This window comes from Myodes glareolus, chromosome 7 (assembly GCF_982192425.1).
Source record: "Myodes glareolus chromosome 7, mMyoGla1.1, whole genome shotgun sequence".
Taxonomy (NCBI): Eukaryota; Metazoa; Chordata; class Mammalia; order Rodentia; family Cricetidae; genus Myodes; species Myodes glareolus.
The window spans coordinates 52,278,928-52,302,700 of NC_142032.1; the positions used below are offsets into that span (position 1 = coordinate 52,278,928).

A 23,773-nucleotide genomic window follows, 5' to 3' on the forward strand; every position below is an offset into this window, starting at 1 on the left:
GACATAATTTGTTGTTCATTTATAAAAGGTCACTCAGCTGGGTGAAAAATGGATGAGAGGTGAGAGCCACTGCAGCTGCTCTTAAGACAGTCAAAGGCACCTTGTTAGGAGATACTCGTAAAAATGGGCAGAAATGGATTTTTCAAGGCTATTTAGAAGGGGACTGGAGAAATGGCTTGGTGGGTAAGGGTGTTTGCTGCCAAACCTGATGACTTGAGTTCAGTTTTTGCAGCTCATGGAGTGGAGTGTTAGAACCAATGAGCACAAGGTGTCCTCTGATCTCCACATATTCACTGCAGGGTGTGTGCACGACCATGCACACACATGCTCATGCACACGTATGCACACACACATACAAAAAAGGAAAAATATTTGGAAGGAAAAGTTAAGAAGAGATGATATTTCAGAGGTAAGTAGGTGGACAGATAATAGATGTGAGAAGTAACGGATGGAAGGAAGACTAGATGGAAGGATAGATTCTGAGTGGATAGATACATAGAGGGCGAATGGATGGGTAAATGGATAGATCTGTGGAAGGAAGAAATGACAGACAGATGAGTGAGCGTATGGGTTTGTGGATACAAAGAATATGGATGGGTTTGTGGATGGGTGAATTGGTGGGTTGATGGGTGGGGTGAAGTGACACATCGGGTGGATGGCAGATGAATAGATGTGTAGGTGGCGGGATTATGAGTGGGTGAGCAGGTAGATGGAAGAACTCCCCTAAGTAGTCAGGTTTTCTACTCTGGCTTTTGGTGTCCAGAGGGTAGAGATGAATCATCCTATCTGTGAGCACACTGACTTTCCCCTGAGACATCTGTGTTTACACTCTCGTCATTCCCCAGTGCCCCAAAGAGAAAAACTAGTTACTACAATGCCCACCAAGGAGCAGACACTTACAAATAGGCTGTCTTAATGAGATGAGAGGATCTCCCAATCCTCTGAGCATTTGGGGGATGGTTCTGGTGATGCCCATGTGAACAGGGTGAAGCTGGAGTGGAGAAACTTCCTAGGCCTTCCCTTGGGAGGCATGAGGTTGCCTGGTCCCTCCTATCATTCCCAGCAGCAAACCACCACCAGGAGGGCCTCTTCCATCGCCTCCCTTGCTAAGACACTCTCACTATTACTAGTAAACTGTTACTAGTAAACTAAGTTAGTTTAGGTCAAAGATTTGGGCTTATGGCTCCTTCTTGGTGAGAGAGCCCTCAGTACATTTGGATGATGGCTGACCTTCCAGTCCTTCAAATGCCAGCTAAGTAGTCATGTGGCCCAGGCACCACCACTTCCAGTCAGTTAGTCCCTGTGATCTATCCCTGTTACTTCATAACAGTAGGTCAAGGGAAGAAAGAGAGGGCAAAGGTTTGGCAGTGCAGGGACAGTGGCTGTTTGCAGAGGCAGGAAGGTCTGAAATTCTAACTGGAAATGACTAAGATGAGCCAGGGATGGTGCTGGCTCCAGGTGCCCCTACCACATGCATTTCCTAGACTTTGTGACTGGCTAATCTCTCTCCCTGTGGGAGTCTGACAGACAGCTCAGCCTCCAGAGCTTTCTCTCCTCTCCCCAGGCTGGCTGAGTTTGTGCTATTTGGATAAACAACATTTCTCTCTTGGGATGCCAGCAACAGACTTATTTACCTGGTGGCAACCAAGCAATTCCTTCCCACCTACCCCCATCTGAGATGCCAGGATGCAGGACAGGAGGTAGCACCTTGTAATATTCATGGATGGAAGACCTGAGGGTGGTCAAAGTTCTCTCGCCAGCTACAGGGATCCAGGACTGGGTACCACAAAGTCACCATGCCCCAGACCTGTGATTTCATCCAGTAATTCAATATCTTACATTCAAGTGAAGATGTAGCTGTGGTATTTCCCTCTACGCCCCAGTCATAATCAGACACTTTATACTTTTAAACCCTGTGTGTTTTGAATTCTCCCAACCCTTTGCAGGAGTCAGGAGTGTCTTAGCGGCGCCTTCTCCCTTAGGCTGTGTGTGTGTGTGTGTGTGTGTGTGTGTGTGTGTGTGTGTGTAGTGGGTGAGATTAGTTACTCAGTCCAGGCCTCCAAGAGGCAATACAAAAGCACAGGGGTAGTGTCCAGCTCAGGAATTTTGCAGTCACAGACTGAACCATCCCTGTCTATGGCTGCTGTGAGAGTCTGGGGCAGGGTACAGTTGTACCAGCTGTTGGAGACAAATTATACTATGAAACTCAGCCGTGAGTCACATTCCAGCACAGGGGAAATGTGCAAAAGTTCTACGCCGTCTTTGGGGGGTGCCAAAAAAATCATCTTGGTTTTGTCTTGCAAGATGTTCAGCTTGCAGAATGTGGGGCAGACGGAGGGAGAGGGTGGGGAGGATACAAAGGGGAGCAGATCTGTCTCCAGCCGACTCTGCCTGTCACACACCCTCCATCGCTTCTAATAACAACACCCAGCATTTAATCAGCCCCTTTGTGGAAACAGGCGATGTCACACTCATTAATTAGTTAATCCACACAGCCCCCTGGGAGGAGGAGCCATGTTATTATCTCCACTGGGACCCAGAGGGAAACTGAGGCCAGAATGAGGATTTGGCACAGCGCTCAGGGAGCTCAGCTAGACAGCTGGACCAGGACCAGTCTATAACTTGTCATTGGTTCTGGGGCCCTCATTTTGTCCTCCTTCGTTCGTCCATTCACAACCCTGCTGACTGTCTCCAGTGATACCTGCCTGAAGTAGGCCGGAAGATACTGTGAGGAAAAGACAAACAAGGCATTGAAGCCACGCCAGGACAAGCACCAGAGTCTGTGTTCAGAGTTAGCCACCTTGCATGACTTTTGTTTGTCAAGAATCTCAGAAGTAGGGATAGGACTGGGGAGATGGCGCATTTGGCAAAGTGCTTATTTAGCAAGCCTATAGGCCTGAGTTTAGATCCCTAGCACTCACCTAAAAAGCTGGAGATGAGCCAGGCATGGTGGTGCACGCCTTTAATCCTAGCACTCAGGAAGCAGAGGCAGGAGGATCTCTGGGAGTTCAATGCCACCTTGGTCTACATTGAGTTCCTGGACAGCCAGAGCTAAATAAAGAGACCCTGTGGGGTAGTGCCTGTAATGTGGGGTAGTGCCTGTAATCCCAGCATTAGGGAGACAGAGGCAAAAGGATCCCTGGTACTTACTGGCCAAACAGTCTAGCCAATCAGTATGTTCGAGAGTTCCTGGACTAGTGAGAGGCACTGTCTCAAAGATAAGATAGATATGGTGGACAACAATAGAGAAGGACACTCAGCATCAACGTATCGCCTACACACACACACACACACACACACACACACACACACACACCACACATATACATATGCAGCACACACACGCCTGCACGCACACACACATGCACACGCGCACGGAAACTCCAGAGACCCTGTGGAGGACCACTGAAAGCCTTGAAAGAATAAAGACTTAGGTCAGCCTCTCAGCCAATTGAGACATGGGCAGGAGGCAAGGAAGGGGTAAGGAGTCAGAGGAAGGAAGTCATAAATTCCTTCCAGGGGTTCAAAAGCAGTTGCAAAAATAATGCCTGCAGCCTTTATCTGTGTTCCCTTGTTTCTGACTCACATTGTTGAATCCTAAATAATTAACTAATATGTTTTGTCTGTTTTGGAGCTGGTGATTGCACCCAGGCTCTCATGCATGCTAAGCACAGAACCTTCCCAGACCCTGTCTTCTCAAAGGGGATGATCACAATCCAAAGCATCCTCTTCCCTTTTCCTTTCATCTTTCCCCCAGTTGCACAATGACAGTTTCTCAAACTTTCACATGTACACAGATCCCCTGAGCATTTTGTAATCAGGCTAAGATCTTGGGTTAGAGGGTCAGAATTTCTAGTAAGCTTCCATATGGAGTGCCCAGGTCACCTACCCAGCTGAAAGAGCTTGAAGGCTATGTTACTAGCAATGAATGTACCACCTTTCAGTCCTACTGTGGGGAGTCAGTGAAGCAGCGACTTGGTGAACAGGACATCACCTTGAGGATCCCCAGTATTAGCCTCCCACACTCTAGACTGTCGGAACCGGTTTGGTGAGAGTCGCATGAATGGGAAGGATGATGTGTGAGTGAGTGTGTGCAATGAACTCCCGGGTGTGCTGGACAGCTAAGAGGTGGACTGTAGTAAAACATCTTGGGAAGGCCACACAGCCATGCTTTCTCCATTGGGAACTTCTGTAAGTAAGGAGGAGGGCTGGTATTGCAGAGGACTTTCTGCCTGGCCATAGATGATCCACCGCAGTCCACATCTACTGAAAGAACAGTAGAATTCTTTCTTCCAAGGATCTGGAACTTTGAAGCAAGAGGTATTATCTTTGGCTGTCTGTGATTTGTTTTTTGTTTGCTTCTTTTTTTTTTTTTCATTGGTTTTTGGTTTTGGTTTCGGTTTTTCAAGACAGGGTTTCTCAGTAGCTATGGAGTCAGTCCTGGAACTCGCTCTGTAGACCAGGCTGATTTTGAACTCACGAACTCACAGAGATTTGTCTGCCTCTACCTCCTAAATGCTGGGATTAAAAGCCTGCGCCATCACCACCAGACTGACTGAGTGATTTGAATGAATCATGACAATCTAGAGATAGGTCCTTGACCTGAAACCAAGGTCTCCCCCAAATCCTTGTATTTCCTGAATTCCTTGAGGTGTTTGTTCCCATTTCCCATTTTCTTTACCCAAATCAGAACTTGCCTTTGAAGTAGCCATAGATAATTCTGAATCACCTGGGGGAGGAGCGGAACCCCTACAACAAAGGGAAGTCTGTCCTGGTCGCAGGGTTTCACTTCAGCCAGATGTCCACTCAATCGCCCTGATTTCACGGGATGACGAAGGGGTCCGGGAAACATTTTAGAGACTCTTCTGTGTTAGTCCCCTTTCACCTCTCATGACTTTCTGCTGGACCTTTGAGTCCTGGTTGACTGCATCATCATGACCTCTAGATCCACTCGTACCCTTGACCCTCTGAGCATGTGTAGCTCTCAACTTAGGCCCCACGTGCAACGTTGATTCTATCATGTGCCTCCCGCAGCGACCCGAGATCCTTAAGGGCAGGCCGGCACCCACCCACTCCTCAGACTCAACCCAGCACACCAGTATAGCTGTGCCCGGCTAAAAAGCAGCTTTCAGGAAGGCGTGTTGAGCGACTTGCAGCGTGAATGAATGGGCGTGTGTGAAGGAGAACAGGAGGGGCCATATTCTTCATTTACCAGAAAATCAAAATTGATCAAACTCCCCTTTGGCTGTCAGGCACGATGCTGGGCGTTGAGGAGGGTGGGAGTAGGGGTAGAAGGGAGGACATAGATAAAGATGTATCACAACTCTTCAAGACACTGCTAGGACCCTTGAAGGAGGTGGAACCAATCTCTCTCCTTTCCTCCCCCAAAACGAACCAGTTCTCCGGTGATCCTACTTGCTTTTTTTCCTCTCCCACGCTAAACCCTGTCATGCGGGGCCCGAAGGAGGGGGAACCCAAGCAGCCCCCGTGCCCCTGTACAGTGCCTGCGGTCCAACCCCTCTCGTCTGCCCACGGAGCCCCGTGGAGGCCTCAGTCCCGCGCCCACCGCCCCCACGCGCAGGGAGCCTGGCTCTCGCAAAGGCTCCGCCAGCTCCGGCCTGAGCGCCGCTCCCCTCCCTGGCACTAGGGGGCGCTGCCGCCCCACGACCGTCGCCATGGTCACCGCTGGCGGCGGAGTGGGGTTTACGTAAAGGACGCAGCGTCCCCCGGGGGGCGGAGGCGGCCTTCGCGCCGGCGCCGGCGCCCTGCGGAAGCAGCGTTAGTGAATAGGGGCCTTGGGGAGCCCAGGATGGAGGTGGCGGTCGCGGCGGCCGCGGCGGGCCGAGCCCTGCGGCGGGCGGGAGGTAAGGGGGCCCGGGCCAAGCCCCGGGCACCGGCGCAGTGCGAACGGCGCGGCGGGCTGGGCAATGTCCACTGCGCGTGGTGGCCCGTCCGACGGGTCCGCGGGCGGAGGTGCGGCTGCCACGCGCGCCTGTGGCAGGTGTGAGGTCCGCGGAGCCCCGGGCCACCGGCACGAGAATGATGACACGCGTGGCACGGGCGTGGGCAACGTGGATCCAGCACGGGCGGCGTGATTTTTCCCGGCAAGGGTGTCAGAAGACTCACCCCCGCCTTGGTGTGGCGGTGGCCGCCCAGGTGTGAGGAGGGTGCACCCTCTGTATTGGAGGGTGATGCACACAGCTGGTGCGCGGTGGGTGGCTAACTAGTGCTGGGCCATGGTGCTGCGGTGGGCATGGGTGTGAGGAAGTGCTGCCATTGCCTGGATGTTGGGATGGTTCTGGCCTTGGGCTTGACATGGTTTGGAGTGATGATCCTGGGGGCTTGAAGAATCAGTGTTCTGGGCATGACTAGCGGCTCTGGCCCAGCTGTGAGAAACGGCTTTGGCTTAGCACAGTGCCCTGGAATGACTAGCACTGTGAGGGGAGACTTGGTGGCCCTCAGACCCTGATAGATAGGAGGGTAAATACCCATCTTGACAGGGAGATCGGGAGGGGCAATGCCTCTGTTATGGGGCTCAGTTTTAATGCCTGTTGGGTATGCTGGCCTGGGGGCAGAAGATTGAAAGAAGGTTGGTGTTCTTTGTAATGGACAAGAATGAGAGACACGGTGAGATTAGTCTACCTACCATTAGATTCTTGATTGCTGCTGCCCTAGGTTGAGCTCTGCCTGGTTATGTACCTGTACCGGGCTCAGGAATCCTCCCCACTTTGTGGAAGATGGGAGGAATAGGTCATTCTCACTGGTGGTCCTTGCTTCTGACCGGATGAGAATCAGCAAGGTGCAGAGAAGTGGCTCGTGGCTGCAGGTCAGGCAGCCGTGTGGCTCACCATCTATCTAGCTTTCATTCCTGGGCCCTTTCTTTTCACTGAGTTGATGGGGCTGCTACTGGGTTTTTGGGAGTTGTCTCTTTGGGTTTCGGAGGATCTTTTGAGGGCTGCGGGGAAGATGATTCTGTGGGCACTGGGAGTGTTTTGGGTTTGCATCTGTCCTTACCAGTCTTCTGAGAAGCTTGAGGAGAGCTTCCTTCCTCTCTCTTCCTCCCTCCCTCCCTCTCTGCCTGCCTCTCAGTGCCACATGCTACTTCACAGAGTTTGCAGCCCCCACCCCCACCTCCCAGAGAAGTCTTGGGATGTTGGAGAAGACTTCAGGATGTTATGGGTTTCTTGGGGGGAGGCATGGGGTAGAAGCAAAGAGCTGAGCTTTTCGTGGGGAGGGTGTTTCTTTGCCAATAGGGGTGTTTGGAGAAGCCTCCCTCACCTGCAGGAACTGAGCTGAGTTCCCTAAAGTTGGAGTATGGTTCATTGTATTTACAGCCAGGTGACTCGAATTCCAGTCTTGGCTGGGTGACCTTGGGCGGATGTTGTTACCTCTAAGTGTCACTTCACACTGTGGTCCCAGTGGTCACAGAGAATGGCACGAGGTGTTGCACAGGGAGGCTTCCATAAGCAGCGAAAGGCTATACAAAGGTCAGGGCAGGGCAGTCAGAAGTGGATGGAGTGTGGTTGGTGAGGAAAGGAGCTGAAGGCCGAGGGCTTGTTCTAGGGAGTTAGAGGCCCAGAGTATACACGCTCCTGGTGGGGGAATGTGGGGTCTGTTGACACCGTGAGTCAGCTGCTGAGCTGGAACCAGGCCCCAGGTCTCCTGAGGACGGTTCTGGTTCTGGACACGGCCATGACGATTTCAGAGTTCTGCAGGAGTGGCCCGAACGGGAGAAAGCCCTTTGCTTGGGCTGCAGACACACCTCTTTATCTGGGAAGGTCTGGGAGGTGCTTGTGGCTGACAGATCTAGGGTACCTGTGTGGGAGGGAGACTCAGAAAGTGTGTTTTCTCTTGAGAATTTCCCTTGTTTCTGAGAATGGGAGTGGGGAGCATTATGTCAGCATTCTGGAGGCCATGGCCTAAAGAAAATGAACCGGGTCAGGGTGCTTACCAAGTGGGCTCAGGGCAGGTAGTCCTGTGGGGGAGGTTGAAGCTGTATGGCGGGGGGATGGGGGACAGTGAATGATGCCCTGGACACATGGAGGAGGCAAAGAGTCTGTGAGCATCCTTAAGGGGTACTCTAAGGCTGGATAAATATGGTAAGAAGTCCCAAGATATCTATCCTGATATGATCCACTTCTGACTGAACACCCTTTCCAGGTGGGGAAGGTGAGGGAGGCTGGAAATTGCTTTGTTTGGGGTCTTTTTCTATCCCTTTGAGTGTCTGCCGGGGTCAACAATTCGTTGCAAAGACTTGCTCCCTGAGGCAACTTTGCCTCCTGTCCAGGCTGCAGTGCTGAACCACAGGTAAAAGGTGTGGTGAGCTGACTTTTCCCGCTTTGAAGGATTCACTCTGTCCCGATAGCTGCCACATAGATATAGCCTGATGTGGCGAGTGTTTTTTTGGCAGTTCCCAGATTGGCATGAGGGGCGGCCCAGGCCATCCACATGCTCTCTGCAGTGCCTTTCTGCCTCCCAGGAGGAAGTGCTTGGCACTTCACCTCCTGCCTGGAAAGCGCCCTGTAGAACAGATCCATTAAGGAGGAAGCCTTCAGTCTCTCTGCTGTGAATATTCAACCCTTAGGTCCCCTCAGCTCACCCTCCACACCTCCGCCCATGTGTTCTGATTTGTGGCTCGGCCTTATGGTTTGGTGCTCCAGGGCCCTTTCCAGCCACCCCTTGCCATCTGCTTGGGATCCTGGGACTCTGCACAGTGGAGCTGGGCAGCAGGTGGGGTAGATCAGAAGATGCTGAGAGGAGGAGTTGGCCTCTGTTCCCCCAAAGCAGAGCTGAGCTCTCTGTGCTGTCCCCAGGGTTTGAGAAAAGCAGGGAGCTTAGCCAGGTAGCCAGCTTGGCCATTGTGCAGACAAGCTGGCTTTTGACAGATTCAGCAGAGGCAGGGTCTAGTAACAGAAGCAGATGTTGAGGGCAGGCTAACCTCTGGAACTGAGGTTTGCAGCTCTAGCCTTCAGTTTACCCCCATTTTCTCTGTCCGTGTTTCTGTAAAAGTTGCTTTCCTCAGCTCCTGGCATCCTTTCCTTCCTTGGCTGCTCCGTAAGTCACAATGCCCAACTGCTCAGCTTGAGGGGTGCCAGGGAATCCGGCCTTCCTAACCAGAGGTTATTGACCAGAGGAAGGATCCCCAGGTGAGCCCGCTGCAGCTGAAGGTGTGGCCTACTTCTGGAAGACACTCTGCCCCTCGTCCTCTCCCTCTTTCCAGGATAGAGTAGGGAACTTCTGCATTCATCACCTGTTGGGTCAGCACTCCATCTGAGTTCAATTTCTCACCAGAAGAGCTTAACATTACACTCCAGCAGACTGGGCAACTAGCGCTTGGGGAAGTATCAATGAGTGTGTGGTCAGGGGAAGATAAATCTTTCTGAACCGCGGAGTCTAGGACATCTGAGGATGTGGTTACCAGTGGGCAGGGCTGAAAAAATGTTTATCTTGATTCTCTTTTTCCTTACTGATACCTCTTTGAGCTGGGTTGAATGGGGACATGTCTGGGTGTGCGTGGCTTTCCAGGACAGGGAACTGACCTTTGGTGGGGTCCCCTTTGCTGCTTAGGAACCCAGGAGAGATAATGTAGTGGGCACCAATGCAGCTGAGGGTGAGGGTGTGGTTTCCATGAGGTGTTTAGCAGATTGTGGTTGAGGAAAGCCGGGCAGGACTGTTTCCACCACAGGGCTGCTCAGAGAGTACACATGTGTGGAGCCACGTGTGCCTGCAAGTGTGTCTGTGGGAAGTGAGGGCTGAGGGGGTGTGAGCGGCTGGGGCGTGGGAATTGTGGGCTCTGGTGTCTGGCTGGCCTGGTGTCAGTGGGTGTGTGGAGTGGGGTTTTGCAAAAGGAGGGAGCAGTGAAACCCGACGGGCAGGATGGGGGGATGGTCTTCATGCTCGGTCTTCATGATGGGGGCATGTGGTGGTGTCTGCTGAGGAGCCTTTCTGCTTTCCCAGTATTCTTTAGAAAGAGCCTGGCTCTCAAAGTCCTATATGCACGTGACCTGGGAGTTTGGGGGTGATCCACACCTGCCTCCCATCCCTTCCTCCAGCGCCTGGAAGTCCAATGGGGACAGTCCAGATAGTATCATAGCCTGAGGATACTGACTCTAGATGCTGAGGGTAGACAGATCTCCATTTCTGTACTGGTACTTTTCCACACCTCAGTTTCCTTATCTGTAAGATAGGGACAGCGAACCTCTCACTAAGCAGAACTGTAAGAATTTTACCCTTTAGTGTCCGTGGAGCAGAGATCAAGATGGGAGCCGTGGAGCTTTCCACAGAATCAGGACTTTTGCCCTCTAGTCAGAATCTATTACAACAAAAAGTATGACATGCTGATCTGAATATAGAACCAGGGAGGGAGAGCTGGTTCCAATACTTGATAAGGAGATGGCAGGGCCATCCTGCCCTGGAAGAGCCTCTTAGTAGCATCACCTCTAGAGATGCCTCTGTTGGATACAGTGGTAGTTACTTCTTGAGAACAGCTGTGGGTTAGGGTCAAAGAGGGCCATGAAGAAAAGTTGGGCACACTGGAGAAGAAGGTGTAGATTCTGCCCCCAAGGTGTTCAAATTTCCAGAAGTGGTGCTTCAGAAGGTTAAATGAGGGGAAGTAATTTGAATGTTGTGATTAAAGGAGATTTGTATGCTCTTGGCTCTTAACCCAGGCCCTTAGGACCAGTGGGAGGATAAACCACAACAGTGGATGTGGCTGGGAAGGCCAGCACAGTGCACAAGTCAGAAGCAACTAAAAGCAACAAAAGCCATGATTGGAAAGGTAGGGAAAAACTAGGTCCCCAGGACGGCGAGGGTAGGGGCAGAGGTTGGATTTCCATCTATGTAAAACATGGCCATCACTGATGTGTCCTGAGTAAGGATCTAGGCCTGGGGCCACCACCCTGGAAGAATCCTCTGGAACAGGTACCCTGGCTACTGATGAACAGGAACCTGGAAGGTTCAGAGCGGAAAGCTGGAGCAAGGTCGTGGCTTCCCCAAGAAGCTGAGTGTGAAGATATGACACAGATGTGAAGCTGGATGGAAGATGGAGGGGAGACAGAAGCCACAAACTTTGTGGGTTTGGTCTCCAGAAGACGGGCATGAAGAAGGGACATGAGAACCTGCACAGGGCTTGGAGTCTCTTTCCCTTGTGACTTTGAGATGGTGGTTCCCAGCAGGCTGGCACCAGGCCTGAGTGTAATCTACAGGCTCTCAAGGATCCCCGTGAGGTTGTTGACACTGTCCTCAAGGTTGTCCTTGTCTCTGAGGCCCACGGAGGGCTTCAGTTATTCCTAGTACTTACTTCTAGGCATTTTTTTTAAAAATAATTTTCTCACCAAATTACCCCTTGAAATTTCGCCTGCCTGAGTTCAGCCCAGGAGGTTACTATTCTGGGAAGTTTCATCAAAACCCTTTCAGCGTTGGAGAGTTCTCCAAGCTGGGGGCTGGGTGGGAAGAGAACAGGGCTTGTCTGTACTTGTGTTGGGGTGCTATTTTCGAGAAACATCTCTTCACCTGGAGGTCTTCCTAGCCAAGGAGCTGCTATGTCTCTTTGGGGCCTGGAGAAGGTGGCCTTGGCTGTAGAAGCTGAGATAAGAGTCCCATGTTAATTCGTCCCCAGTAGGCTCTTGTCATGGTCTCTCATGGAGCCATTTAATTAATTTATGATTAATGTTCCTGGACTCACTTGTGATTAATTCATTATTGATGGTCCTTCATTATATACTCTATACCCTGTACCTCCCTGTCGTGGCTGCCCTGATGGACAGGCCATGTCAGGGATGGGCTCCATGGACTGCAATTTTTTCCCTCTGGGAACAGGGCCCTTCTCTTGCCTTTTTCCAATCCTTGTGTATTTGAGGTCCTAGAGGATTCTAGTGTGTGTGTGCAAGGGGCTTTGCTATGCCACAAAATAACAGTAAGGAATTGAGTGTGGTGATCCACAGCTGGAATCTCAGCATTTAGGAGGCAGAGGGAGGAGGATCATTATATAGATAACCCTACTTCAAAGCAACAGCATCAGTGGTAACAATAATATTAACCTTCATCTTGTGAATGCCAGCTTGAGAAAGAGAGAATCTTATTTGTTGCTTGAAAGGTACCCCTTTCACTTTTCCATCCCTGTAGGCTCCATCTTACTAAAGGCTTGAAGAGGTTGAGTCACCAGCTCAGGGATACACTGACCAGATCAGGAACCAGGGTTTGAACAGGTTGAGTTCATTGTCATGTCTCTGCCTCTCTTCCAGGCGCTACACAAGCCTCTTCCTACAGGAAGCCTTTCTTCATGCTCTTTTGAACTGTACTTTATCTAGATAGCCCTAAGAGTGGTCACCCTTGCTTTCTGAAGAGTGAGGAACTAGTGATGTAACATTTGCTGAGCAGAGATGCCAGCACCAGGCTATGCATTCCCTGTCTTTAGTTCATTTCGTCCTCAGCAACCCAGGGGCAGGTGACATGAACCCTTTTTATGGATGATGTTTAGAAACTTGCTAAAGTTTCAGCTGCTGGGATTTAAGGGTGTTTAAGTCTCCTTGGGACTCCCCTACCCCATCAGCCACCTATGTTGTGATTATCAAATAGCACACCCCTATGTCCTGTCTGACCTGTGTCAGCCCCACTCCCTGCTGTGAGGACCGGCATTTCCATAGGATAGGTATGTTCGGAGACATGAAATGTGCTGAGCTGGGCCTTCATTCTGTCCCTCTCTGCTGGGCATTTATGCACGAGTTACTTATCAGTTCCGAGCTTCAGTTTCCCTGTTTTCAGGCCAGTAGTAAGGATATTTGTCCTGGATGCCCTATATTTAAAGGTGATGCTGGGTGGGAAGGGCCCTCGGGAAAACAATGTGCTAAACAAAGGTTAAGATTGCCTGTGAGGTCCCCGGTATGCATACCAATAGTGCTTAAGGCTGGACACCCAAACTCAAGCTGAAGCATGTATCCCCGCCTCCAAGCTATCCAGACAGGCTTTGAGAGAATCTTGCCAGCTGCCGGAAACTTCAGAACCCTGTGGTGCCAGGAAAGGGGCAGGAAGTCCTGAGAGAGTCATTAGCCCTGGTCTAGGTTTAGTGGTTTCCTGAGAAGTACCTGGGCCCTGGTTGTGTGACGTGAGAGGACTCTCCAGGATTCTGGGCTCTGTTTCCCCTCGCTTTCCACTTGCATCCTAACTAGGTCAATTCAGGCTGGGTTTAGTAAGGAAGAGAGATAGTTTGCTAAGCAGCCACCTAGATCTCTTCCACCCCACCCCCAAAACAAGCCTGGGAAAGAGGTGAGCCTTGCATCCGGGAAGCAGGACACCGCCGGACTCTGCATGGCCGGGTTCCCAGGGCGTCAGCTAGGAATCCTCGGCTTTCTCATCAGCTCAGCGCCTGGCAGGGGCTCTCTCAAGGAAGGCCACAGGGCTCTGCATGGTTCTGCACTGATCCTCCTGGGGCTCCAGAGTAGAGGACAGAGCAGAGGACTGACTTGTGGGTGGGAGCAAGGCAGGCCTGGCCCCGCTCGCTGGAAATCTGCAGCCGAGCCGCCTGCCATTCCCAAGTTTCCGCCTTCTGCACGCTGGGATTACATCAGGCTCCCCCGGCACGCCCTGCAGCCCTACCCCCGCTCTCATAGCTTCTTCCACTGTCCTGGGACAGCTGCCCTGCTGCAGTTTCTCTGCAGGCTACAGAATGGCTGGGCAGCCTTGGGCTGGAAGCTGAGGGGACAATTCCAGCCTTTTCAGCCTTAGCTGCAGGAACCTGGACCCCTCAGTACCCTGTCTGCTTCATCCTCTTCAGAGACTTCTTGTCACCAAGAGCATGCCACCCCTGAGTACTTCGGACTGCCTGCTTCTGGTTCATCCTCTCGACTTTTTAAATAACGTAGCCTTCAGACATGGGCTCCACTTTACAACAGAGCTTCACTGTAGCACACCACTACTTGGGCAGGTCACGTGACCTTTTGGTTTCCTCTGCAACATAGGGGTAGGGGGAATCTACCGGAATGTGGCATATTGGTATCGAATGACACCAAGTAGGAATTCCTGCCCAGGGCCTAGGATGGCAGATACCCAATGCTGGCTAAGTGTTGTCAGTAACTTCGTGATCTTTCTCTCTATTTTTCTAGTAGCCAAGGCCAGTGCCAAGACCCTCTTTTTTCCCAGTGCTGTGCCTCCTCTGAAGCTAGATGACCCAAACCCTTTCTCAGTGCAGGCCACGCCTCTTGGGCATCCCTCCCTGCCAGCATCTGGACCTCTTCTCCAAATTGGCACTGTTTTGCTGGTCCCCCTCTGGCATCTCACTCTGTTCACATCCCAGCCTGCTCTGAAGCTGGCCTTCCCAACCCCCAGCTCCTTTTGGTTCCTCTCCTATTTTGGTTTGCTTCCCTCTGGCACCCCTTCCATCCGGCTCTTGCCTTTGTCTAACAATCCTCTCCTGAGGCCTTTGGGGAAGCCAGTTTCTCTCAGCTCCTGTAAGCAAGGCTATGTGGCCCTCCAGCCACCTTGGGGCTGGATGATGATGGATGATGGACTTGCAAACCAGATTGGGCTCCACAGCATAGCTATAGCCTGACTGTGACAGCCTCCACAGTGGCTGGAGAATGAAGTAGTCCAGTCTGTGGGCACCACAGCCTGCCCCTTGAGGTCCCAGGCAGAAGGCCCTCTTGGTTATAAAGATGTGAAGGAGAAGGTCAGGAGAGCCAGATAGGCCTGGGAACACCAGCCATGGAGTCTCTTCCCTGCTGCTGAGCCAAGGAATTCTTCTCAAGGGTCCTTTCCGTTTTGATCAGACTGTTGATAAAAAGATCATCATCGAGCTGAGCTCCTACTGTGTGGTGGACTACTCTGTGGAGCTGGGAGGCATAAGAGGAAAGTCACCAGATTATTCCTGGTTCATTTAATGGCTGACACATGACATTATAGCTTTAATAGCAGCTACAGCACATGCTCCCTGATGTGTCCTTCCAGAACCAGTTCAAAGGACTTCAAGCTCAGGGTCACATTTAATGCAGAGTATTAGCAGCTTTTGTGTTCTGGACCCCTTATCCATCCCCTTTGCACTCAAGATTATCGCATGGCGCCTAGGAGGAGCTCTGGGTGTCCCACAGCCGAGGCTAGGGTAGAACCTCAGCTTCCCTGGATGGTTCAGGAAACCTGCTGGGGACCACAGCTCTGCTGCTCCTGTCTGTCTGGCCCCTGCTTTCAGGGTGTGGATCTCCCGCTGGGGACTTTGTCAACCAGGGGCTAGCCATCCTCCTTTTGTATCCCCCATTGCTGAGAAGACCTATCTCCTTCACTCTCAGGAAGCCCTAGCTCTGTTCCCCATGTGGAGGCTGAGTTGTCATCTGTAGCTGCCTTGCTGCGGAGCATTCCAGCCCTGTCCTCCTCAGACCCCACACCTCCCTGGCCCTGGCAAGGCCTTTCAGGCTCACAGAGGATGGTCCCTCTCACCCCACATGCCCCCTGCCAGTGCTGTTGAGCTGTTCCAGATTGTTCTCCCTGCTGCCTGCCTGCTATACTATGCAGTTTAATAAACAGGCTAATGGAGGCTCTGGGCACCTCAGGAGCCGCCTTCTCTGTTTCTTGGCCCCTTTAGAGAGCCTGCCTCCTCCCTTCCCCAGGTGAACCCCATTCAGCAGACTTCTGGGAGCGGTAACTAAGCTGGGCGCCCAGCCCACCACCTGCTCAGTACTTTATAAAAGTTTAACCTTAATGGTGTAATGAACTCCCATCATAAAGCAGCTGGAGCAGTGCATCCTGGGATGTATAAATTATAGGAGCCCTCTGAAGTTGTAATTGGAAATGGCAGCAACTGGAATGTTGAAAGAAGCCGTCCTCGCTGGGCTGAGCACAGCTATTCTCTACTTCCTTTTAAAAGGCACACAGAACTGAGTCTGACTGCGAATAAAGAATGTCCTTAGACCAAACTGAGCTCCTGGTTCCTCTGCCCCAGATCCTACTTCCTGTCCCCAGCTGTGTCTGCAGAGACTGTAAGCTTTGGAGGCAGGACATCCACCCTGGCTCCGAGCTGCAGACTGCAGGCACAGTGGGCCAGGAGGAAACAGGGCTCCAGACAGACAGTGGGGGTCAGCTCCAGCGTGCTGTCCGCTGGCCGGGGAAGGCTGCAGAGCCATTGATTTGACTTCCCCTCTGCTGCTGTGACCCTGGTGTATAGCTGGGCAGCAGCATGATCTGAGAAGTGGGATTGGAGCTCCCTGGGGAGTAGCGAGTGCTCTGATGTGGGGTTCCTCCTGCAGCTTCTGGATCCTTAACCAAGTCATTTAGCCGTAGCTGAAGTTCCTGCCTGTAGAATGGGCATGACTGAACCTCTGAGAACACTAGGAGGGGAACACGGGATGCACTCTCTGATTGCTTGTCCAGGACTGGGTATGGTGCTGTTGGGACACTCGCATGTCATGCGGCGAGCTTGCTGATGTAGGCTCTGGCTCAGGCCAGATAGACCAGGTCTGTATAATAAGCTGAGTTTCTAACTTGCCGTGGGCTGCGACTGCTCCATGGACAGTGGTTTGAGCGGTAAAGGCACAGTGTATGACCCTTAGGGAGGGTGATGATCGGTCTCCACCCTGCCTAGTAGTCTGAAAAGTACTTGCATTGGTACTTCTCAGCACTCCTGAGCGTGGCCCCACTGTGGAACAAGCAAGAGAGTAGACTGTTACTTGACGTCTCTGAGATGGAACCCAGAATCTAGCAGGGCCCAACAATGGATGTTTAGTTTCTGCCTGCTTAGATGGCAACCCTCTTGGGACCCATTCTCTAAATCAGGGCTCCTCTAAACACAGTCGTGGGCCCCACCTTCAACTCACTGATTCAGAATTGCTGGGTGGGGAAGTGGGAGGGGCTGGGGATTTGCATTTATCAGTCAGCTTTGCTGTTCCCCTCTGCATATCTCTGGGAGTCGCCCACTACCCAAGAGCTGGGTGAGGGGCAGAACCCTGGCTCCTCAAGCTCAAGAGAGCAGGAAAACTTCACCCATCAAAAAGACAGGATCCGTCACGGTCCTGCCGTCAGAGGTATATTCCCTAGGCTCGCTTCAGAGGTTTCCTTCCAGCAAGAAGAGGGGAACTGAGGGACTGGGTGAATAAGCTCCAGAAATCCTGCTGTGTGGAGGAGAGGTGGTGAACAACCATTTGCTGAGCAGAGTTCATGTTTTCTAGTTCGCTGAAGAGAAGTGGCAAATGCGGAGTGGCCCCATGCATTGCTTCTTTAAAATACTGGACAAAGACGTCTCAGAGAAGGAAGAGTTTATTCTGATTCATCATTCAAGTCCGTTATGTCGGGGAAGTTGTGGCCGCAAAAGCCTGAGGCAGCTGGTCACATGGTATCCAAACTCAGGAAGCAGGGAGAGACTGATGCTGGTGTTCCACTACTGTGACGCCAGCCCATGGAACAGTGCCACCCACGGTTAGAGTGGCCTTCCCACCTCAGGTAACCCAGCCTCCAAACTCTCGCAGGCACGCCCAGAGGTTTGCCTCCTGGGTGACTCTAGATTCTGCTAGCAGTAACCATCACACACTGTATTTGGACAGAGAAAACAAAGGACTAGATGGCTCTTCATAGCTAATTTTCCTAGTGGGATCGGGGGCAACTTCTGGTTCTTTTATTGTTAGTGGTGGTGGTTTCTGTTTTTCCATAGAGAACATAATTTCATAGTAAGGAGGAAAATGTGACATAAACATGTTTGGTCCAGGGTCTCTATGGCACAGAAGACTCACCCAGCATGAGACAAGAGGCCTCCTTGACTAGTGAAAGATTTATATGCCAGGAATGTGGCACTCTGGCTGAGGTGACCTTATCCAGCCTTCACCTTCTCCAGGTCCCAGTGCTCCCTGTCCATCATACTGATCTGTTTCTTATTGTTCTCTGTGTCTGTTTCCTCTGGTGATGGTAAAGATGCCTGTCTGCTACACAGGAGGAAAGTATGAAGAGAGAGAGACAACCAAAAGACCCCTCACATGGTACAGTTCATTTTCCATCAGGACGTGCCACCTAGGCGCCCAAACATAAACTCCAGAATCTAGTTTCATAGAGCATTCTAAGGTTGACAAAATGAGACTTGAGTGGCATTTCTGATGGGGCAAAACCCACAGATGTGTGTCCTTGGGCTTCAGGCCTTGTCTGTAGATTGTGAGGATGGAGAGGCCTGAACTGTGACTGGCTGATAGCTCTGCTGTTCTCTGCGGTGTGGTGAACTGCTTGTCTTCCCATTCCTGCTCCACTGTCCGGTCTTCTGAGCAGTTTAGGTTGCCAGAGAAGACCTCTTCTGACTGTTTCAGCTGCCAGGTTTGTATGGCTGCTGACACATGGTCCCCTAGATAGACAAGGACTTGATCAGGGCTGTCTGTCTCTAGTATATAGGCCTACATGCCTGTGGCTGTAGGGGTATGGTGAGTGGTGGGAGACCTTGTAGACCCACTGAGAGACCCGGGGTGCCTGAGTGATCCTGGCCCTGAGGTTGGCCTTCTGGATCTCGTGGGTGGGGTCAGCCCTGCCTTCTCTCTTTATTTCCTGGTCTGAGCTGCCTTACAAGCGCTCCAGTGGCTGACTGTGTGTCTAAGACCTCACTTTCAGCAGCTAAACAGCCCTGAGACTCAGTGCTTTGAACTACTATTTTCCATTGATTGGTTCTGTTCATGGTGTGTGTTTGTGTGTGTGTGGTGCACACGGGCAAGGGATACGAAAAAGCCATTCATGACATTTGAGTAACCCAGGAGATTTATATGGCCACATGTTTTCAGTCTTCTTTCAACACAGTGGATGGTTTCTGGATCTCTCCCACCACCCACTTCCCTGCCCCAGAAGTGCAAGAGGCCCAGCTTTAGGAAGAACAAAGAAAGGGGAAGCCCAACAGGAGCTGAAGATCAAGCACAGCTAGCAGAGGCTGGAGAAGCCTAAATGGGAGCTTTCCCAGCTACCTATCACAACCCACAGCCCATGGACAGGGTCTCTAATACCTGCCTAGGCAACAGTCAGCATGCATGTGATCTCAAGAAGCTGGAGGAGCATTCCCTGGGCCTCTGTGTCTTCTCTAGTGTGCACCCTGTAGTCCAGGAGCCCAGAAGAGCTGCTTTTGCATGTGACTCAGAAGGTTGTGGGAAACTAATGGAGGTGCTCAGCTCTCGGGCCTCCTGGCTGTGGTGGCAGAGAGTGGGCCCCATGCAAGGTGTATCTCCCATTTGGTCCTGGGATGGAATGAGGGGAGGAAGTATGAGCTAGACAGACATTTTCCCTCTTGGATGCCTCTTCAGTCTCCTGACTGAGCACTGACCCCATTTGGAGGTCTTTTGCTTTGTAACTCACTGGCCTACCTTGGCTTTCTTTGTCAGTCTGACCAGAGAACTCCTGGATGTTGGACTGTGGCATCTTCTGAGGTCCTGCAGAGTGTGGCCAATGCCTCCTGGTCTGGGAGGGAACTCCCTGGCCGTATGTTCCAATGCTCTCCTGCCCTGAGCCTTGAGTCACCCAAGGCTGTGGGTGGAGTATGCTCAGAACATCCTCCCTACCCCATTCTCTTACCTAGGCAGAGGCAGTGGTCCCTCCCTATATGAGCGCCAGACCAGAAAAGGATAGAGTGGGGGAAGGGGCATCCTGAGGCTGGATGTTACAGCTGCAAAAGGCAGCATCTCTTTAGCACCGTCAAGCAAGCCGGCAGGAGGTAGCCAGTGACCTCCAGCACTAACCGGTCTAGTGGGTTTACATGCCTGGCCATCTCTCTGTTTCTTTCTAAACAGGACTTCTTGCTGTCTCTGCCTGGTTCTCTCCTGGCTTTGTTTTCTGCTTGGCCTTTGTCTCCTGGAAAGGGAATGGGATGGGCCTCTGGTCTGGACCTTAGTCCTCCCTCCCTCCTGACTTGACAGTGAGGAGGTCCCTGAAGAACGAGGTAGTGTGCCCATCCCATCCTCTTCTGGGGCCATACAGGTGCCAAAACCTGCAGAGCAGGCTACTCAGAGGCCAGGGTACCAGCACTGGGGAGGAGCCACCAAGGACTCTTCTCTACTAATATGCCAAACCTGAGGGGCTAGAGGCTATAGGAGGGCAGCCATATGCCCATGGCCTATCTTTTAGGGCAGTGTGCAATGTGACTTCCTCCTGCCCCTCCTGCCTGTCTCTCCTCTCAGGGAGCAGGAATGGGGTGAGGGAGCCCCAGTGTTCCTCTCACCCTCTGTGGGAGGGACTGGATGCCCCACTCATAGGTGTCAGCGGAGCCTCTCCAGTGGTGGGTGCTGATGCTGGGACTCCCCTGGCTGACTCACCCAGGCCTGGCTGTGCCTCCGCTGAGACAGGAGTTGTGAAGGTGTCTGGGTGGTGACAGCAACTCACACTTAGTCCCAGGATGGGGTGAGGGGAATAGAGTCAGTACAACATTCCAGGGCTGCCAAAGAGCCCATCACCCCACTTCCCATCATGAAACAAATTAGGCTCAGGTCTTGAGCACTGCTGCTCCTGAAAATTCCTAGGCCAAAGGCCTTCCTAGCCCTGGCCTGAGAAGAGACCAGGGAATAGGGAAGCCATTGATTCAGAGGCACTTTCCAGACACAGACAGGGCCGCCAGGCTGAGGGCTGTGAGAGACAGGAAGTGGGGTCAGCCCAGTGACCTAACTGTGGCCAAGGACCCCTGGGAGAAAGGAGAACACTGTTGTCTTCCCCTACCCCCACCCAAAAACCCACAGGTCCTGTGTATTTAGTTCTCAGACACCCAGAGTTCATCCTCAGGCCTCCCTCAGCAGGCAGTAGGACAGAGGTGTCGCAATCACAGTGTGGGGAGGGCGGGGGAGGACTGAGCAGACAGCATTGGAGTGCATGGCTTGCTAGCAGGCCTGTGGGGGCGGTGGCAGCAGTGCTGCGTGGGGTGAGCTAGGGGGTGGGTTGGGGGAATGTGCAGTTCTGGGTGACTAGCCCCAGAATCCCTGTCTTCCTATTACCAATGGGGGAGGGTGCTGCCCCCTGACTCTATCATAGCGGTGGAGATGACTGCCTCTAGGAGTGAGAGTTGGGACCCGGACATGCTTCAATCATGGCACCCATCCGTCCAGCCGTGTGAAAAATGTGGTAGTGTTGTTGGTCAGGTGCCAGAGCCAGCACCTCTGACAAGCAGGTATCTGAACGTCCATCGCACATCTGGGCCAAAGGTTGCTTATTCCTTGAGGAGAGGCACAGTGGTGAGGTGTCCCAGGCAGGAATGAGGCTGGCAAGCCCAGGGTTGATCAGCTTTAAGCCTAACCTGCTACTCAATTTGGCCCACAACTGGGGAAGGGAGCACGGAGGCTAAGCCAGCTGTGACCTAAACAGACCACATACTTGGGTGACATGAAGGATCATCAGGTCCCAGCTGGGACGGTTCTTCCCAGTGAGTGAGCACAGTGTCAAGCTGCTTGCATGGAGGCAGAGTAGCCCTCTGTGGTAAGTTAGACAGCGCTGAGGACAGGAAGGTGAGGCCAGTCCTGTACCAGGGTAGGGCAAGGCTGTAGGAACCTGGGGCTCAGGCAGGGTTCTGGATTTGATTCTTTCCTACTGCTGAGCAGAGGCTCCTTTCCGTTAGGGTGTTCTGTTTATTACTTCCTGGGCTTTAAAGAATAGTCAAGGGGCGGGGTTGTGGTGGTGGTGCACACCTTTAATCCCAGCAATCATTAGGCAGAGGCAGGTAGATCTCTGTGAGTTCGAGGCCAGCCTGTTCTAAAAAAAGTCAAGGACCCCAGAACTTTGTTTGGGTAGGTCCTAGTTAGCCAGGTCCCACTACAGGGAGGAGCGGGAACTGGTCACACTTTTTGGACCCTCTGTGCCCTTCTCCTATGGGAGTGATGGGGTGAAATGAGGTGATGGCTGGAAGACAGTCAGACAAGCACCTGTGCTTTCAGTTAGCATCAGCTGATATTGTGATCCTTATTACCCTTACGTTTAAGTTACCATTGTCATAGTGTAGAATTGACTCCCCAAAGCCCATATGCTCAAGAATCATAAGGTCAGGCAGGTGTGGCTACAGAGTTTGGGTGGGTAGGACTGGCCCTAGCTAGCACCCCTCGGTGGCTTCTCAGGTCTTGGCTGAGCTGCCTGCTCCCATCTGCAGAGGGGCCACCCCACCCTCCCAAGTTGGCTGGGAGACCTCAGAGCTAGGAGCGCATGTTCTCCAAACATCTTGCTCACAGCAGATGGCAGCCACAACTGCCTTTCTCCCTGCAGTTCCGGTGCACCTCCCTTGCTCACCCCCTGTTAACTTTGGTTTCTGCTTTTGGAGATGGGGAGGCAGCTTTCACATCCCCAGAGCCGCCTGTGATGGTGGGTGAGGCTCGATGCATGCAAGGTGGGCACTTTCTGAAGGAGCAGAAGCCTCAAACTCCCCAGCTCAGGGACACAGTCGCGTCCTGGTTCCTGCTAGCCGACTTTGAATCTTCTTGGCCAAGTGTGCTGGCAGCGTGATCTGAGAGGAGCAAGGAGCCGAGCTGGGGCCTTGCTTGACATTTCTTGAGCAGCTGCTAGGCACCAGGCTCTGTACTAGATGCCAAGGACATGGAGATGCAGGGCGTGTAGCCCTGTCCTGTAGCAGCCCCCAGCCTTCAGGGAGTGCAGGGTGGAGGAGCCTCAGTTGTCCCACCTAAGGGGCTGGTGGGCCCCAACAGTGTCTTTGAGGGGATCATGAGGCTGAATCTGGGAAACCTGAAGAACTCTGTAGACAGGAAGATTGGAGAAAACATTGTGGGCTGAAAATAGAAGGCTTGAAGAACCCTGCCTGAAGCACACCCAACTGAGGCACATGGAGCAAAAGAAGACCATGTTGCCTCTACTGGATCATTAGAATATGGCCTGCCCTCTGTTTGCATGTAGGTTGGGGTCAGCCTCAAGTCAAAGCTCTAAAAGGGAGTGGCAGGAATTTCTCTCAGTTCTAGGGGTTCTGCCCTGGGCTTGAGGCCAGCAGGAGCCGCCTCTGACACTGGAGTAGATATGGCCTGTCCTTTCCTCCTGCCCAGCCCTACAGCCACAGGTCAGTGGTCAGGTTTTGGCACTGTCCGCCCATGGGGTCCAAGAACAGCTGGGTGAGCATGCTAGACCCCTGCAGCACTTCCACTCATTCTGAACCTGCTCCCAGTCCACCCACTCCCACAGGCAGCTCTAGGCTGAGCATCCACATAGTGAGTGGCTTGTGTGTGCTGAACCCTCTGTCTGTTATTGGAGTTGTTAGGGTCAAAGCCTGAGCTCTGGCAGACCCAACAAGCTAGATTGACCATCTGTTCCCTGCTGGCCAATTAGAGACAAGTAGTCGTGAAAAGGAAAGCTCAACGCAGCCAAACGGAGGGGGAGAAGAGAGAAGGGTCCAGTGTGTCCTCCACATGTGTCCAGGGTCTTGTGGGGAGGCATAGGTTTAAATAGAAGGCAAAAGCATGCCTAACTAAACAGCTCTGATCAGGGTGTGGCCCTGCTGGTCATTGGCTCTGCTTCTGCAAGATGGTCAGAATTGTGTGAAATCTCTTCCCAGGAAGCAAGGTTCTTCTCTGGCTGACACCAGGCTTCCGCCTTTCCCCCAGCACAAGATTCCTAGGGGCATTTTTTAATTCTTTGGGGACTGTTGTTTCTATAGCCTGATAGCCAAAGGATGGGGCACAGTGTCTCTCTTTAGAGTATCTCTCCTGCCAGACACATGCCAAGGACTCATCCAATTAACTTTGAACATTCTGAGTGGTGGGCATCACTGGCCCTAAGACCCCATAACTTGTTCAAAGTCCTTCAGCAGACTCCAAGCCTAGGTGAGCCTGCCCCTCTCCAGCATGTCTCCTGTGGAGTTACTTACCCT

The 23,773-nt window shown here is 52.3% G+C and overlaps 1 protein-coding gene across 2 annotated transcripts in view; it reads left to right on the top strand.

The window, feature by feature from the left end:
* The first annotated feature begins 5,745 nt into the window (after window positions 1-5,745).
* Dagla (diacylglycerol lipase alpha) overlaps window positions 5,746-23,773 on the top strand; it is a 57,728-nt gene continuing 39,700 nt past the window's right edge. For both annotated transcript variants that reach the window (XM_085693603.2, XM_085693605.2), the window contains exon 1: window positions 5,746-5,864. The gene's annotated coding sequence lies outside the window, so the exon portion shown is untranslated. The remainder of the gene's footprint in view (window positions 5,865-23,773) is intronic.